Below are 14831 nucleotides of genomic sequence, written 5' to 3' on the forward strand. Positions count from 1 at the left end.
ACGGATACCTAAATCACAGAAAAGATAAAACTTATTTATAAATAACAAACCAAGAAACCGTTTTATCACATTTAGTATATAATCTAGTGGAGTTGATATAATCCAATAGTGAAGTGATTTGTCAATAAATTCTCAGTATTATGTCTTACTCAAACATAAGTATATTTACTTAAGTTCTTAAAATAAAAAAAAAAAAACAACCAACTCACTTTGTACACCAAATGGTAGAATATTATAATGTTAATTAAAATAACTATTATTTTTTCCTCCTCGCTTCCTATATGAAAAAGTAACAATTAAGGTACGAAAACGAATGCCATAAAAGTTTGCGAGTAATTGGTTATATTGATGCGTTATTGCGAAACCAACTGGCTTTCTAGCACACGCGCATAAACAATAGGACTCATAAATTCTGTATCGGATTCCTCACACCGCCATAGTGGTATAGACTACCAGTTGCCACGATAAATAGTTTTTACATGTTTCACATAATTTTTATGGTAATAAGATGTTACACAAGATGTACATACCTACCTACATTATTCACTGATAACCTAATTGAGTATATATTATGTAGCACACTTTGTTTGTACCTATTGTCAATAATATAACAGATTCAGATACACAGTGATAGTACTTACTTAGTATTGAGCTGTGACTTACTTAGTATTTTTAGCACGCGAAAACGAATTGAACAATGAAAGGTAAATGCGATATTAAGTATATTATTATGACACAGATGCGTAAATAGCTGATAATAATTCCTTTGAATAAATTGCTTGTGAAAATACAATAAATAATAAATAAATTATTATAAATAGAATGAGAATTGTAAAATTGTATGAAAGTCCTATGATTTTTAAAGTTAATCACTAAAGCCGGACACTAATAAAATAGTAATTCTAAAGAAATTACAACGCGTTTGCATGAAAATTATCCCTTAAGAATAGGGGATGAAATTTTGTATGGGAACATTGCATTCTAGACTAGACTAAGTTGCAGGCAATACGAAACTGTAAGGGCTACTACAAATAACGGTATGAATTATAAATAATGTTTTTTTTTTTGCCTCAAAACAAATGAAAAAAAATGAAAATTATGAAAAACACAAAGGTTATTTTCCATACATGAGGTTCTTTAGGGGGTACGAAGTTCACCGTGTTAATTTCATATTCTCTAGTGGGATTCTTCGGTCGTTGCTATGTAGCACTTTACGCCTGCCTGCCTTTTGCCTGGTAGATTAAACCTTGCCTATACGATGTCGCGTACAAACCGATTAGGGGTACCGTTTTAATAGTATCACTGCTATACCTACCCCTAACCAGTTAGTTCGTCTTAGACTGTATCTTAGACTGTAGCATCCACTTACTACTTGGGGAGATTGCAGTCAGTGTCTGCAGGTACAGGAATAATAATTCAAATTAAACATTCACTTATTTCAAGTTGGCCTCATCACATCTTTCTAGTGACTCTACCATTACCACCGATTCAGAAGGCAGATTGTAACCGGAAGAAGCCGCCAAGAAACTCAGCATGTGCTTTATCCAAACTCATTTAACTATTTAAGGACTATACATTTTTTCTTTATTGTAAAAAGAATGTGTAAGAAAGGTACTTAACTTTTGTATTATTCCTTTTAAGCTCGTAAGTACTCAGAATACATAAATAACTCTACGTTGAATAAAGTACAGCTGTATTTAAAAAGCAAATGAACTGGAAGGTTAAACATACATAATAAATTATCTAGGTATATAGGTTAACCATTTGCGTATTGATTGAATAACTGAACCAACATTTATTTTTTTATATCTATGCGGAATCCCGACCGATATTTAATGTTACCTTTTGATGTATTGAGTAAGGATAAGATCCGGTTGCTGCGTCCATTGCTTTAGATCAATTATCTCACGAAAGCATCTACGTGTTGGACTAAGATCCTTGCCCGAGAGTTCAAACATATTTTTAATTAGGGAGTGTGCAGGGGAGAAACTCTTTCTCTTTCTCATTCTTGGGTAACGATTCTAACTTCCCATGAAATACAAGGGGTATAAAGCCCCATCATCATCATCATCATCACCACAGCCGATCGACGTCCACTGCAGCTGAACATAATCTTTTATAGGGAATTCCAAAATCCACGGTCTTGGGCCGCTTGTTTCAAGCGGCTCCCAGCGACTGGTTTGATGTCGTATTTCCACCTAGCTGGGGTTCCACCAACGTTTGTCAGTGCAGGGTCGCCAGCATCTTGGGATTCAAACGTCTCCACAACGACGGGATCTGCCGAGCTGTGTGCCCCACCCATTGCCACTTCAGCTTCGCGACTCGCTGAGGAGATCCGTAGAAGAACTAGATTTACCGAACTCTAGTTCTTCCTCCGAACGTTAGTTCTTTTACGGTTTTCCTTATTTCTGATTTGATCACGCAGAGATACTCCGAAAATCGCTTTCTCCATCGCTCGCTGACTAACTAAGCCTTTTTATGAGGCCCAAACTAAAGTGAAGCATGTAACTAGATCGGACCACATACCTTTCCAGTTACCAAGTCCATAATCCTTAAATATATATTTAATAACTTTTCTTTGGTGCGTATTTACTTGAAATGGTGTCAAACTAACCTTGTTTGACACCATTGTACCATGCATAAGACTGAATATCATTTGTCCCGAACCAGTTAAAGCAGTAAGTGCTTAGCAGCAGTAGTGTGTTAGAAGTGTGTGCTTTAGAATCAAATTCTGACATTAGGTCTTCAATATAAAATTACAAACGGCGATGTAGACCTTAGGTTTACATTAAAACTTACAACAAGGAATAAAGGCGAATCTTATTCTTTTTTTTTGGAACTCACCAGTGTAGAAGATTTAAAAATATATAATCCAACCTTGCAGTTTGTTGTCAACAAGGAAAAATCTTTACTTTCAAATTCATTATTAATATAGGTTTCATATGTTGTTATTATTATGTATTATTTGGGGTTGTTGCTGTCTCGTTGGTTGCTAGCTTGGTCGACTGCAGATCAGTCAGTCAGTTCCTAGATTTGATACCCGAGGCAAAATTCTTAAATAAAGCGTTTTTATGGTAACGGAAGTAGTTCCGAATAGCAGACCAAGGTTTGGAAATTGACGCCTCCACGTGCCTTGTAGAGCACGTTAAGCCCTACTAACACAGAAGCAGCCCCAACATAGGCAGCATCGTTGAAGCTTCAATCCCAAGATTCAAGATTTTTTTGGAAATATTTTTGTAAAACAAACTATACAGTCGCCATTAAAATATTTTACCAAAAATAATAATGTGCCGCTCATTGTTTTTGTAGGTAAAACTAAAGATATTTATTTCCTTGAGCACGGAACTATATTGGAACATATTGTAAATGTATAAAGTTAATGACTTGCAAATAGTTGTATAATTAAAATAGGGTGATAACTAAAATAGGTTTATTCAAAATTAAAAATAGGTTGACTTGTAGACATGGAAACAAACCTGTCTACAATATCTAAAAAGAAGGCCTTCCTTACCACCGTGCGATATAAAACGCATCGGAGTTTTGCCAAAATTAAGATCGAGTAAAAACACCAAAAATACGTTTTATTGTAGTCTTTAATTTTCAACAGACATACCACACAGGCTGAGTAATACGGACCCTTTGGCACCCTGCAAGTAAGAAACCGTCATAACCAGCAAAGTTAAATACGCGAGTTATTTTCGAGCACCTCAGAAGATGACGTATCAATAAAGTTAATTAGTTAATAAATGATATTGTTCGATCGCATCAAAATCATCGGACTTCATAAATAACATCATTGTAAATCGTTAGTTTGTTTGTGAAGGATTATTGCTAATTTCACATGGAATTAAAAAAAACCTTGATAATCTAGAACGAAGATCGGGGACGCGGGACGCGTATCACTTTTTTTTATATTAGTCAAAAATTGTACGGTATGTACAAAGTACGTATACAAGTATTTCAATGCATTCCATTGTAACTACTTAAATATTCAAATTTACGATAGCATGAGAACCTACCTACCTATTGAATACCTACCTATTGAAATATTAAGTTGGATTGACGGGTTAAAGTCGCATTGTATATGAGTTAGTTTTTACCATTTTTTAAGAAATATTTAAAAATTTACAACCTTTAACAAAATATTTTTTTTCCTAAACATATTTCACAGGTGTGGCGGGCATACAGAATACTAGTATTATCTACTTCAAAATATGTACGTATACGTTCTTGAAGTCGGATTTTTATAACGATTTTGTACATTTACGAGTCTTCATTAGAGTTTGTTATCGTGTAACCGCTAATTCAGAGGTCAGAATTCATAAGGTTGATAAGTTCAGTTACCTGTGATCAGAAAACGGTATTTATACGATCTTGTCTTTATACCTACCCCGCTTAGAAAAAAACATTCTTGCTATAAACTGTATAGCTATTATCAGGTCGTTGATATCTGATTGATACCGACGAGTTGATGTTATGATCATTGGTGAATTAATTTATAATGCTATAATAGTTCGAATGGGATTTTTTTCTCATAAATAGATAGGTACTAAAGTAGTTAGGCAAGAAAAAACATGAAATAAACCCCTATGGCTATCGGTAGTTTAAATAAGTTAACAGATCAAAGTTGTGCCGCATAGTGTTTCATAACATAATGTTAAAATTGATGTAATATGCCTCGTTACCTGTGTATCTGCCATAGCTTTAATTATCTGATAGAAAATTAGGTAACTGTTACTTAATTGTAATTTCCCGAACTAAAAAGGCCCTTTTTATGGTTATTACTTCAGCAGTAATTGTCATTGATAAACGTTAAATAAGTAGAGATAAGTAAACATGTTTAAAAAGTAGGTACCTATCTATTACAAGAAATGAAACTAACTTTTCCAAAACCGTGTCCAAGAACACTACGTTGAAATTTGCAACTGCGATGCCATTGGAATGGAATTACGTATTTTATCGATTTAATAAATCAATTTGTAGGTTTATTATTTACTTATACAAATAACAAACATTAAAAAATAAGCGTTAGAATAAATACAATGAATTCCAATTTAAAAGTACCTGTTCCTAAACCTCCGTAAGTGCTCATCAAATTCTAATCTAGGTAAGAAACGGTGACATTAATCTTATAGTCTCCATCTTTCAGAAAACTGAAACTGTTTTTAGATAATGACGAAAATTCGGCCAGGCGCAAGTCAGAATCGTGCAATATTTCTTGGGGTTCTGTATCTTAGGCAAGGTTAATTATTTAAATTAGATAACTAAACAACACCTCAAAAACAAACAAAAATAATACCTTTTACAAGTTCAGTTTTTGAGATAGATCCCATATCAAAAATCTCCTGCAACTCACTAAGTTTTTTTCTGATTTGAAGATAAAAAGTTAAAAAATATATTTAAAGTGTTATCTACACAGTACCTTGCAGACAATAAGACCCTATAATATGTGAGGGCAAGATTAAAATATAGTTTTTCTTGTATGTAACACAATATATAAAAAAATAACTGAATTGATTTTCTAATTTAGTATTCGGTTATAGGCCTTAACTCAATACTAAATATCGAAACATGCGTGGTATCTCATTTTGTTTACGAGCTAACCGAGACATACAAACAGCGCAGCATCGCAACGTTATAACACGGAACGGTTCCGTTTGGGCACGGAACTTAAAGAACGAAAAAAATACACATTAAATACATATTATTTAATTATAGCTTAAACAAATATTTCTCCACTTAATAAGGTTATCGACCGCATAATTATTGTGTTTGGAATTGATTACCGACACAACAAAGCAATGTTAGGTAATGTATTATCACGGAGTTATGAAATGCCGTTCCGCAGTCGATTTCTTTGGCAAGGGCCAAGAGTTGGCTAAAAAGCCAAACAATGTTAAATAATCTGTACCTACTACCTACCTAATTTTAATAATGCTGAAGAATTTGTTATTTTGTTTGTATGAACTGGCGGATGTAAAAAATATGTTTATATACTTGATGTTGGCTACTTACAATCACGCCTTGAGCTTTTGGAGCCGATCTAGTATATGAAGATGTATGTTATATGGGGAGGGAATCCAAATTGTCCGTTTTTGAGAAATTTAGAATAATTACTAGGTACTTATATTATGTAGGTACCATAAATATACATAACAGTTTTCAAACAACAATATCGATTTAAAATGTAACTAGCTAATAAGCAAATTTAAAAAAAAAAGGTTTTATTCATGTAGATCAAAACAATTAAATAAGTATTTTTCGTGTCTGTGGATAATTATTTTATAGCGTTCTGAATATCAGATGAAGAAGTGTATCAGAAGAGTGTATTTTTAAACTCAGTTTATATATATATTTAAATAAATAAAAAACATTTTTAAGGAGTATTACTTAACGTGCGCCATTTTTTTCATTTGCTTATTAGCCAGTAGGTAATACCTATTTACTCGTAAATATTTTATTGTTTTATTTTTTTATTCATGCCGCCAATCCCCTGTGGATTATACTCACTATTCAATAGCGCTAGAACCTACAACATATAATAATTATTGTTTTCTTTAATTTCGATGCCATGTTTCCTACGCCAAATCTATGTAAATCTAATTTTTAAGTTTTTGGCTTCACGCTGATACGTTGTAGTTACGATTATTACTGTAAAGTTGTATTATTTAATTTATTGTCTTTTCATACAGTTTGGTAAATCATTTATCACTATGTTCCTAATGAAAGTCTTTAACTAATGGTTAGAGCCGCTGACCTGGCAAACGTCTCATTATGGAATCAGTGGTACTGGGTAAGGTTCACATTAGCTTTTACTTAACCTATTTTAACTTTAAGTACCTTTAAGTAACTGTTAAATTCGTGCTAATGGTTAAGTTAATTTGAGATTGGACATTTAAACATTCTGAACACCGGTAAAACTGCAAAATGATGTCGCTTAGTGATTAGGAATTAATTAGCAAATGTGTACGGTCTACCGCAAAAAAGTTTGCTATTGTATATCGTTCCTATTTAAATGTTATAGAAATTATTATGTAGGCTTTTCATGGAAAAAAGGCTATATTTTTAAGTTCTTTCGTATTTAAAAAAAAAACTACAGTCCAGTCATGAGTTTGTTTTTATGAAAACCTGTACAGTAAATGTACCTTCATATGAGAAAAATAATGATTTATTAAGTAAAAGTAAGTTTGATTCAAAATAGATTCATGGCAATGACAAAGAATATAATTAATCATTACAGAGAGATACTTTGGGTGTCGTGTTGACAGTCTTATTCCCACGTTTTTAGCAGCATACGTTGTTTCACATAGGATCTAATGTCAATGAGCTCATATTTTATTGTCCACGTGATTAATTGAAGTTTTGTTAGCACTCAGTAGGTTTATTCAAAACTGTTTCAATTATTATTTATTTATCATATAATTATTTGTTGCAACACAAACCGTTACATGCGTTAAGCCAATTCTGGCGTATAACATTTGAATACAACTGAGGTTCATATAAAATTAAAGAAGTAGTTATATATATTACATAATAAATTAGTCACTACTTAAACCTAATATTAATGTCATTATATTATAATTATTTTATATAATTATCTAACGATGAGTGTGTCCAATGGAACCGTGTAAATAATGCTGCATTTATGGATGGAACGTGCTAGATGGATGAGGTCGAGGAATGTGATAGTATCCGATGGCGATTGAGTCAGAAGTCGACTGTGATTGTACGTGATAGCAAGGAAGAATTTTTATGAATTCATACCAACACCTCAATTAATTTTGCACTCAAATCGACTCCCTAAAAATTGTTAGATAAGTATTTAGGAACAGAGTTAGGAAATTTATGTTGTCCCAGAGAACACATAAAACCGTCTGTGTTGGTTACTAACACTAGCATTTTTTTTATAAAACTACAAGATAGCCTTAGACTGCTATCTCACATGGTGGTAAGCGATGATGTAGTCTAATTTGGTGGCGGGCCAACCTGTGTATGGGAGGCAGTATGGCAGTTATGTTTAACCCATAGGTAACCGGTTTCTACGCGACATAATACCGGAACGCTAGATCGCATAGCGGCACGTCTTTGTCGTATGACAAGCGTATGACAAAGCCTCCCACCCTAGACCAGTCAAGAGTCTATTCGGGAATAACAAACACCCAAATCTCCCTGTCGGGAATCTAACCCAAGACCTCCAACTTTAAACTCACCGCTGCTAGGGAGGTCGACAAAAAGCAAAGTATAAGATAACTAAGAAACATTAAAGCCGTGAATCTGCAATGGAGTTCTCTCTCTATGGCATAAGCCTCCTCTCCCATAGAAGGTATCCTACGAGAGAGAGGGTCTTTGGTAAAGAGTGGGACATCAATATGAATTATAAGGATTTTCAATAACCTAACGAGCCTCATAATATGAAAGCGCATATACAGGTATCTAGTTAGTAATGGAAAGAGGCTAAGATTCATGTAGCGAGTGAGCAAAAATACTCGACGAATCATACAGCGAGTGATGGAAAGAGGTGCAGTTCATTTAAAGAGTGATAGGAAAAGGCGCATATTCATTGAGTGAGTGATAGAAAGATTAGACCCGTAGAACGGAAACGAATTACTCAACGACTCGCAATGCTGGCGTGGCAATAGGCGAATAACTGAGGCTTCGGAAACCTATTAGAGGAATATTGTTTGCAGGTGACTTTGGGCTAGCTGGCTAAGTTGGAAATTGGATGTAACGGCGTGATTTCGCCAATACCTTTACTGGAAATCGACCACAGACGAAATGATCAGTAAGCGAAAGCTGAAAGCTGCATACTGTATCGATAAGATAGAGTTCGGGTTCTAAAGAATACCGAGCCTATTATATATTTTTAGCATTCGTAAGACTACTACCTGCTCACCTAATATGGGGGATATTAGGTGAGCAGTTTGACATATAGCGCCATTGTTAGTTCCTAGACTGGGTTATACAACATGTGAATGAAAACCTAATTAATACTTCACAGGCTTTAGAGGTACATTATGTACCGTGCCTAAGGCTTATCTGCGAAACCAAATACCTAATAGTTTTTTGGAAAACCACTGTCTTAGTTTTTACTGAAAGAAATCAGATACAGTCCCAACATAACATGCAAAATTAAACCATGTGACTCCTGTCCCTTTATTGGATACGCATCGCGTAGCGTAGGTACTATGGGCATGTCGGTCTTTTATCTTCAATAGGGTTGTCATAAGTTTTGATTACGTTTATATGGAAAAATAAACATGCTTCTTTTGATGTAATATCTTTACAGGGTAATTCCTTATTAAATATACTTATACATCATTCAGTATTATTTCGTAATTTTGTTACACGTTGTATAGGTTGTATACCACCATGCTACGACCCTAATGCCCGTTTTCAATACCGATGAACAAGGCATTACCTTAATAAGTAACCTAATACTAGCTTATTCTAGGCCAATTCCTAGGCATACATTTGTTTAATTTCCACTTATCCAAAAAAATAAGGCCAAAATCATAAGGCGTTTGATTTAGGTGATTCCTTGCGTTTATTGAAAACGGGCGTAAGAAGCTGACAAAACGAGTTAAGAGCGAGGGTAGGCTATGTTACGCGTTGGGTCGAGGTAGGTATATTGTGTAGAACAGCGGATGATATGTTTTGTACGAAAACATTACTTCATATGTATGCGAGCGAAGTCACCCGGAACCTATATAGTAAATAGTAATGTTTAAAACTTGACCCGATAGTCACTCCTAACGAAGTTAATATATTGACCTCGTTTTACTAAGCAAACATGATTTTGGTTTATGGTTTCATTGGTTCGAATATGTAAGCTTAGGCTTATCGAACGACTAACGTATCGGCGTAACAAACGAACGCCTCAATAAAACATTCGACGATAATATTACTATGGTGATTACTTGTATTTCCCTTAGCAACCTTTACTTTCCGTTAAGGTGAAGTTTATTGAATTTAAGATAGTCATACAGAGGCACATAAGTCAGATAAGTCTATTGATTGTTAAAATATGATTTATTATGAAAATGAAGCATAATTTGCTATACTCCGCGAAAAGCATAATACCTTCAATCTTTATACTCCAGTGTCCATACAAAACAGAGCATAGCATCATCGCATATCATGGAATTCCGAAAAGTTAAACATAAGTAAATATACTACGACAATACACACACCGCCATCTAGCCCCAAAGTAAGCGTAGCTTGTGTTATGGGTAAGATAACTGATGATTTTTTATGAATAATATACATAAATACTTATAATATACATATAAACACTCAGAAACTGAAAATATTCATGTTCATCACACAAATATTTTCCAGTTGTGGGAATCGAACCCACGGCCTTGGACTCAGAAAGCAGGGTCGCTGCCCACTGCTCCAATCGGCTGTCTAAAAGTAAAGTATCCGATTTCTGCTTTAATCAATTAAATCAATAACCAACAGTTATATAATTATTATTTAGTATATATACCTAAAGTTTTTTTTTACTAAAACCTACTTTTTGTAGTAAGTACTTTTTATATCCTTATTTCTTTGCGCTTTGTTTATTTTCGGCAGCTGTCTGCGGTCTCACATTTCAGATAGGTTAATATACGACGTTAAGTTGCATTCAAGCCATTGCACGTGTTTTTTCGTAACATGATATAACGTTCATAACTAGGATTCGGCATTAAATTAAGTATTCCTTTCGGGTTAGTCACCAGCTACGTCCTTATGTCCACTTGTCCCACATTTGCACGAACATTTGACGGGCATTCTAATGTATGATTGAACGTTAGATTTAAGCAATTGATTACAAATGTAGACAAAGAGAAATTCTTCTTTATTCATAGACTAGACTCGTCTTAGACAGGGTAATGCGGCGATGTTCAATCCGTCGCAAGCGATGGATTGCACAGGGATTTTTTTTAAATCATCATATCAACCCATTACCGGGCACGGGACTCCTCCCACAGTAAGATGGGGTTACAAAAAGCTCTACTACTACAATATGCAGTCCAATTATCTCAATCGAAGGATATTTTTGAGATTGCATACAATCTGAGTTTCCACCCGCAAGTGGTGCACTCGCGCAAGTCGTGCAAACTTTACAAAGTCACATACCTACGCAAGTTACTCGCACGAGCTACTCGTGCAAGCAACATGCACATGATTCTTGTAAATCTATTTGTTCATCATCGTAATCAACATTATTCCATTACAGGACACGGGTCTCCTCTCAGAATGAGAAGGGTATAGGCCGTAGTGCACCACGCTGACCAAGTGTGGATTGGTGGACATCACACGCCGTTGAGAACATTATGGAGAATTCTCAGGCATGCAGGAGATGTACCTAGATCGAAAACCGATTTTTAAATCCTGCGACACTCAGTCCCATCTCCCAAAATTGGGTATATTAGGAGATGGGCATAGAATATTTTTATATAGTTATCTGACTGCAATCTCATTATTGTGCAGTTTGAAAAGGTAGAAGACTAATTATTTATTTATTTATAATATTTGTTTATTTATTACACAAACTACTAAAATTATTATTCTTCGCATCCTGAAACTCACATCAGTTTATTTTGACGCTGCACATTTAATCTATTAGGGAAATACCAGTAATCGGTTTCCACGCGACATTCCCCTTGTCGTAAAGTGAATAGGCGCGGCCGAAGCCTCCCACTACGGCGGACTAAAGAGAATTGAAAACCGTCCTACCAACCTACTAACCTATAACTTATTTGTCAACGTCGGTCACCACTATGAGGTAGACGAATTTAAAAAAAAAAAAAAAAAATGTAGACTATATAAATAGAAACAATACTAGCAATATATGTATTTATAACTTATAACGTCTTTAATAAAATTAAATGAAAACTTTTTTAGAATATAACATGAAGCCATTTCTTATGATAATATTATTCTTTGCTTAGGTCCGGGTTACCCTATAAATAACTATAAGTAGGTACTCAATACTAGTGCTTTTAATATTTCACACTTAATTTTTTGTTTCTTTGTGTAAATAAAATAATAAGTGTTGAAGTTTCACGACTAATATAGACATTATTATCTAAACGTTTTTCAATTTTAAAATGAGATTTATATGCAAATACCAATTTAAATTCTCCATTAAATTAAATTATAATTTCTTGCCATGAAGAATTACGTTTACATTTTAATAGGTATGGTTACCTACATCGATCTATGTGTATAGTTTAACGAAATAGTGCCAAAGAAAACATACAAACGAATAATAAAACTCTTCATCACAAAAATAAGTGGAGATAGTAAAGACCATTTTTATTCAACTAGAAGTTATCCCTTGGTTATAATCTTGTACTGTAATCTTGTCTCACGCTTGTATATTTAAACGGCGCTGTCAGATAAAGTGTGACAAATTATAACAAAAGTAAATAAATAAATAAATATACCATTACATTAGACACGTCGCCATCTTGCCCCAAAGTAAGCGTAGCTTGGGTAATGGGTAGGTACTAAAATGACTGAAGAATATTTTTATGCATACTATACATCTATAAAACACATAATATGCAAATAAACACCCAGACACTGAAAATACTCATGTTCATCACACAAACATTTTCCAGTTGTGGGAATTGAACCCAACCCACCCAACCCAGCATTCAGTAAGCAACGCCGCTGCTCAATGCTCCAATCGGCTGTTTCAACTATTGCAACGTTATGCCACATTTGTTCGTAATGCCCTAAATGTCTAAAATCTACCCCAATATGGGTGGAACCTTTTTATTTAACTACCTACGTATAATTTCAGGCGTTTAATTCACTGTCACATAATCTAATATTAGAGAAGAAGGTACGAAAATTCTTGAGGTTATAAAACATAGTACTAACGTGTGTTTTCCGTATGCACAAAATACTAGGATGGTGAGAAAAATTTATAAAAAATATACAGTACCATACCTAGTGCCTACACATTTTATTGTTATTGATGATTTATGAAGTCAGATCATTATCGGTTTAAAGAATTCCATAGGCTGTATTATTTGATATTTAATAGGAAGTTATCAAGTTATATACAGACTATTATTCTATTCTAATTTTTTGTATTTCACATCAATATTAAATTATAATGTACAAAAAAATATATAAAAAATCCAGTCCTACGCTCACGGGGCTTTTGATTACCCAAGCAACCAGCGGCGGCGGTCAGGGCTCCAGAGTGAAGAACCTCCTCACAATACGCACCGTTTCAAGGACTACTGCCTTCAGTATCAGAACATTGATCAAACAACTATGCGAAAGCTTCTATATTATAACTATTATTGAGTTATCAAAATAATAAGGGCATCGTGCCGAACGATGCCCAGTTATTATATTATTTTTAATCTTTGCTATCTATCCATACGTTTGTGTGTCCGCTCGTCTATCCATTAGCTACAACCCCAGCCCCTGAATAGGTAGGTAATCAGATTAAATTCTTACGTGTTACTTTGGTTCATAGATCTCTGTCTGCTGTCGGCCTAGATCTCATCACCTATTACGGTTCATGAGATCCAGTCCGATAGCAGACTAACGGGCTGGAGAGAGACCCCATTAATAATAATAGGGTCCCGTTGGCACCCTGGGGGATGGATCCCTTAAAAACCTACCCTAAGAGACAAACGTTGTGTTAATTATTTATTTATATTTTAATAAGACTCATTCGAGAATAAATTTACATTTTTACATCTGAGAGTAGCAACGAAAATATATTCAAAGCGAGATCGTAAAAGAAACTGCAGGACTCTGTATTAAAGTACTAAGTAATTAAATTTAGAAAAATAAAGTTGCGAATTCATTAATAGAATAAAAATTAAAAAATATTTATCTTTAGTACAAAATTATTAGCTATATTTTTTAAATCATGTTTTACTTACATTTTGCTTCTCCGAGAAAACTGTGAAAGGAAATAAGAATTCGCGAAAATCTTAACAATTCCCAAAATTTCACTTAGTTACATATTCTTTTGAAATAATCTATTTCTAAACAGTAAAATAAATGTATGAAGGATAATCTAAAAATTCTTATTCTATTATTATTTTCGCGCGGATTTCCCTCACGCGAAATTTAAAATACGAACGCGAACACGTGCTCTACAGAGCGCCAGTTGTCAGACTGGCTGGTTGTAAAAAAGTGTTGATACTCAGATCGGAACGCACCGGCGTAAACCAACCAAATCAGAATAAATACAAGTATTTACTGTGCCACTCGTAATAATGAGGCAATTTGACGTGGTCGGCTAAGTTATTTCAATTCACTTTCTAGCCTAAGAATGATTACTTTGCTACAGATAAAACGAATAAAGTAAACAATGATAACTTGCGAGTAAAGGTTATTGTTTATTGTATGTGATGCTGACGACTTATATTCAGTTTTCCTGTTTTTGTTACGTTATTTATGCATTAGCCAACGAACAATAAGTAATAACTTGACAGCTTTGTTTTATATATTAATTAAAACTTAAAAAAAAAAAAACCAGCTTCAATGGCTCTCAGATATAAACACCTGAATATCATAACAGATATCATTTTCAGATTTCAGAGAGTACAAAATTACTGTGATGCTGCCACAGCGCATATTTAAGGTTATTTTATTTTATTTATTTCTTTATTAGCTTTTCAAGGGAAACAACTGTTTAACAAACACATAAAAGTAATCCCGTATTTTTTATATAACATAAACCAATAAAGTTTCCACAACTTAGTTATACATAAACGATAACATTAACCAGAATTGCTTAGGAATGAAGTACCAAGCGAAAATTTAACAACGAAATTAAATTAAAACAAAAGAAGACAACACTTTAT

The 14831-nt window shown here is 34.0% G+C and overlaps 1 protein-coding gene across 1 annotated transcript in view; it reads right to left on the minus strand.

Moving 5' to 3' along the window:
* The window catches only part of LOC120628698 (beta-glucuronidase), a 33116-nt gene extending 18941 nt beyond the window's left edge, over nucleotides 1-14175 (minus strand). The window contains exon 1 of the mRNA XM_039897263.1: nucleotides 13902-14175. The gene's annotated coding sequence lies outside the window, so the exon portion shown is untranslated. The remainder of the gene's footprint in view (nucleotides 1-13901) is intronic.
* Between the last annotated feature and the right edge of the window lie 656 nt (nucleotides 14176-14831).

The sequence above is a fragment of the Pararge aegeria genome, chromosome 13, assembly GCF_905163445.1.
Source record: "Pararge aegeria chromosome 13, ilParAegt1.1, whole genome shotgun sequence".
In the NCBI taxonomy this organism is placed as follows: domain Eukaryota; kingdom Metazoa; phylum Arthropoda; class Insecta; order Lepidoptera; family Nymphalidae; genus Pararge; species Pararge aegeria.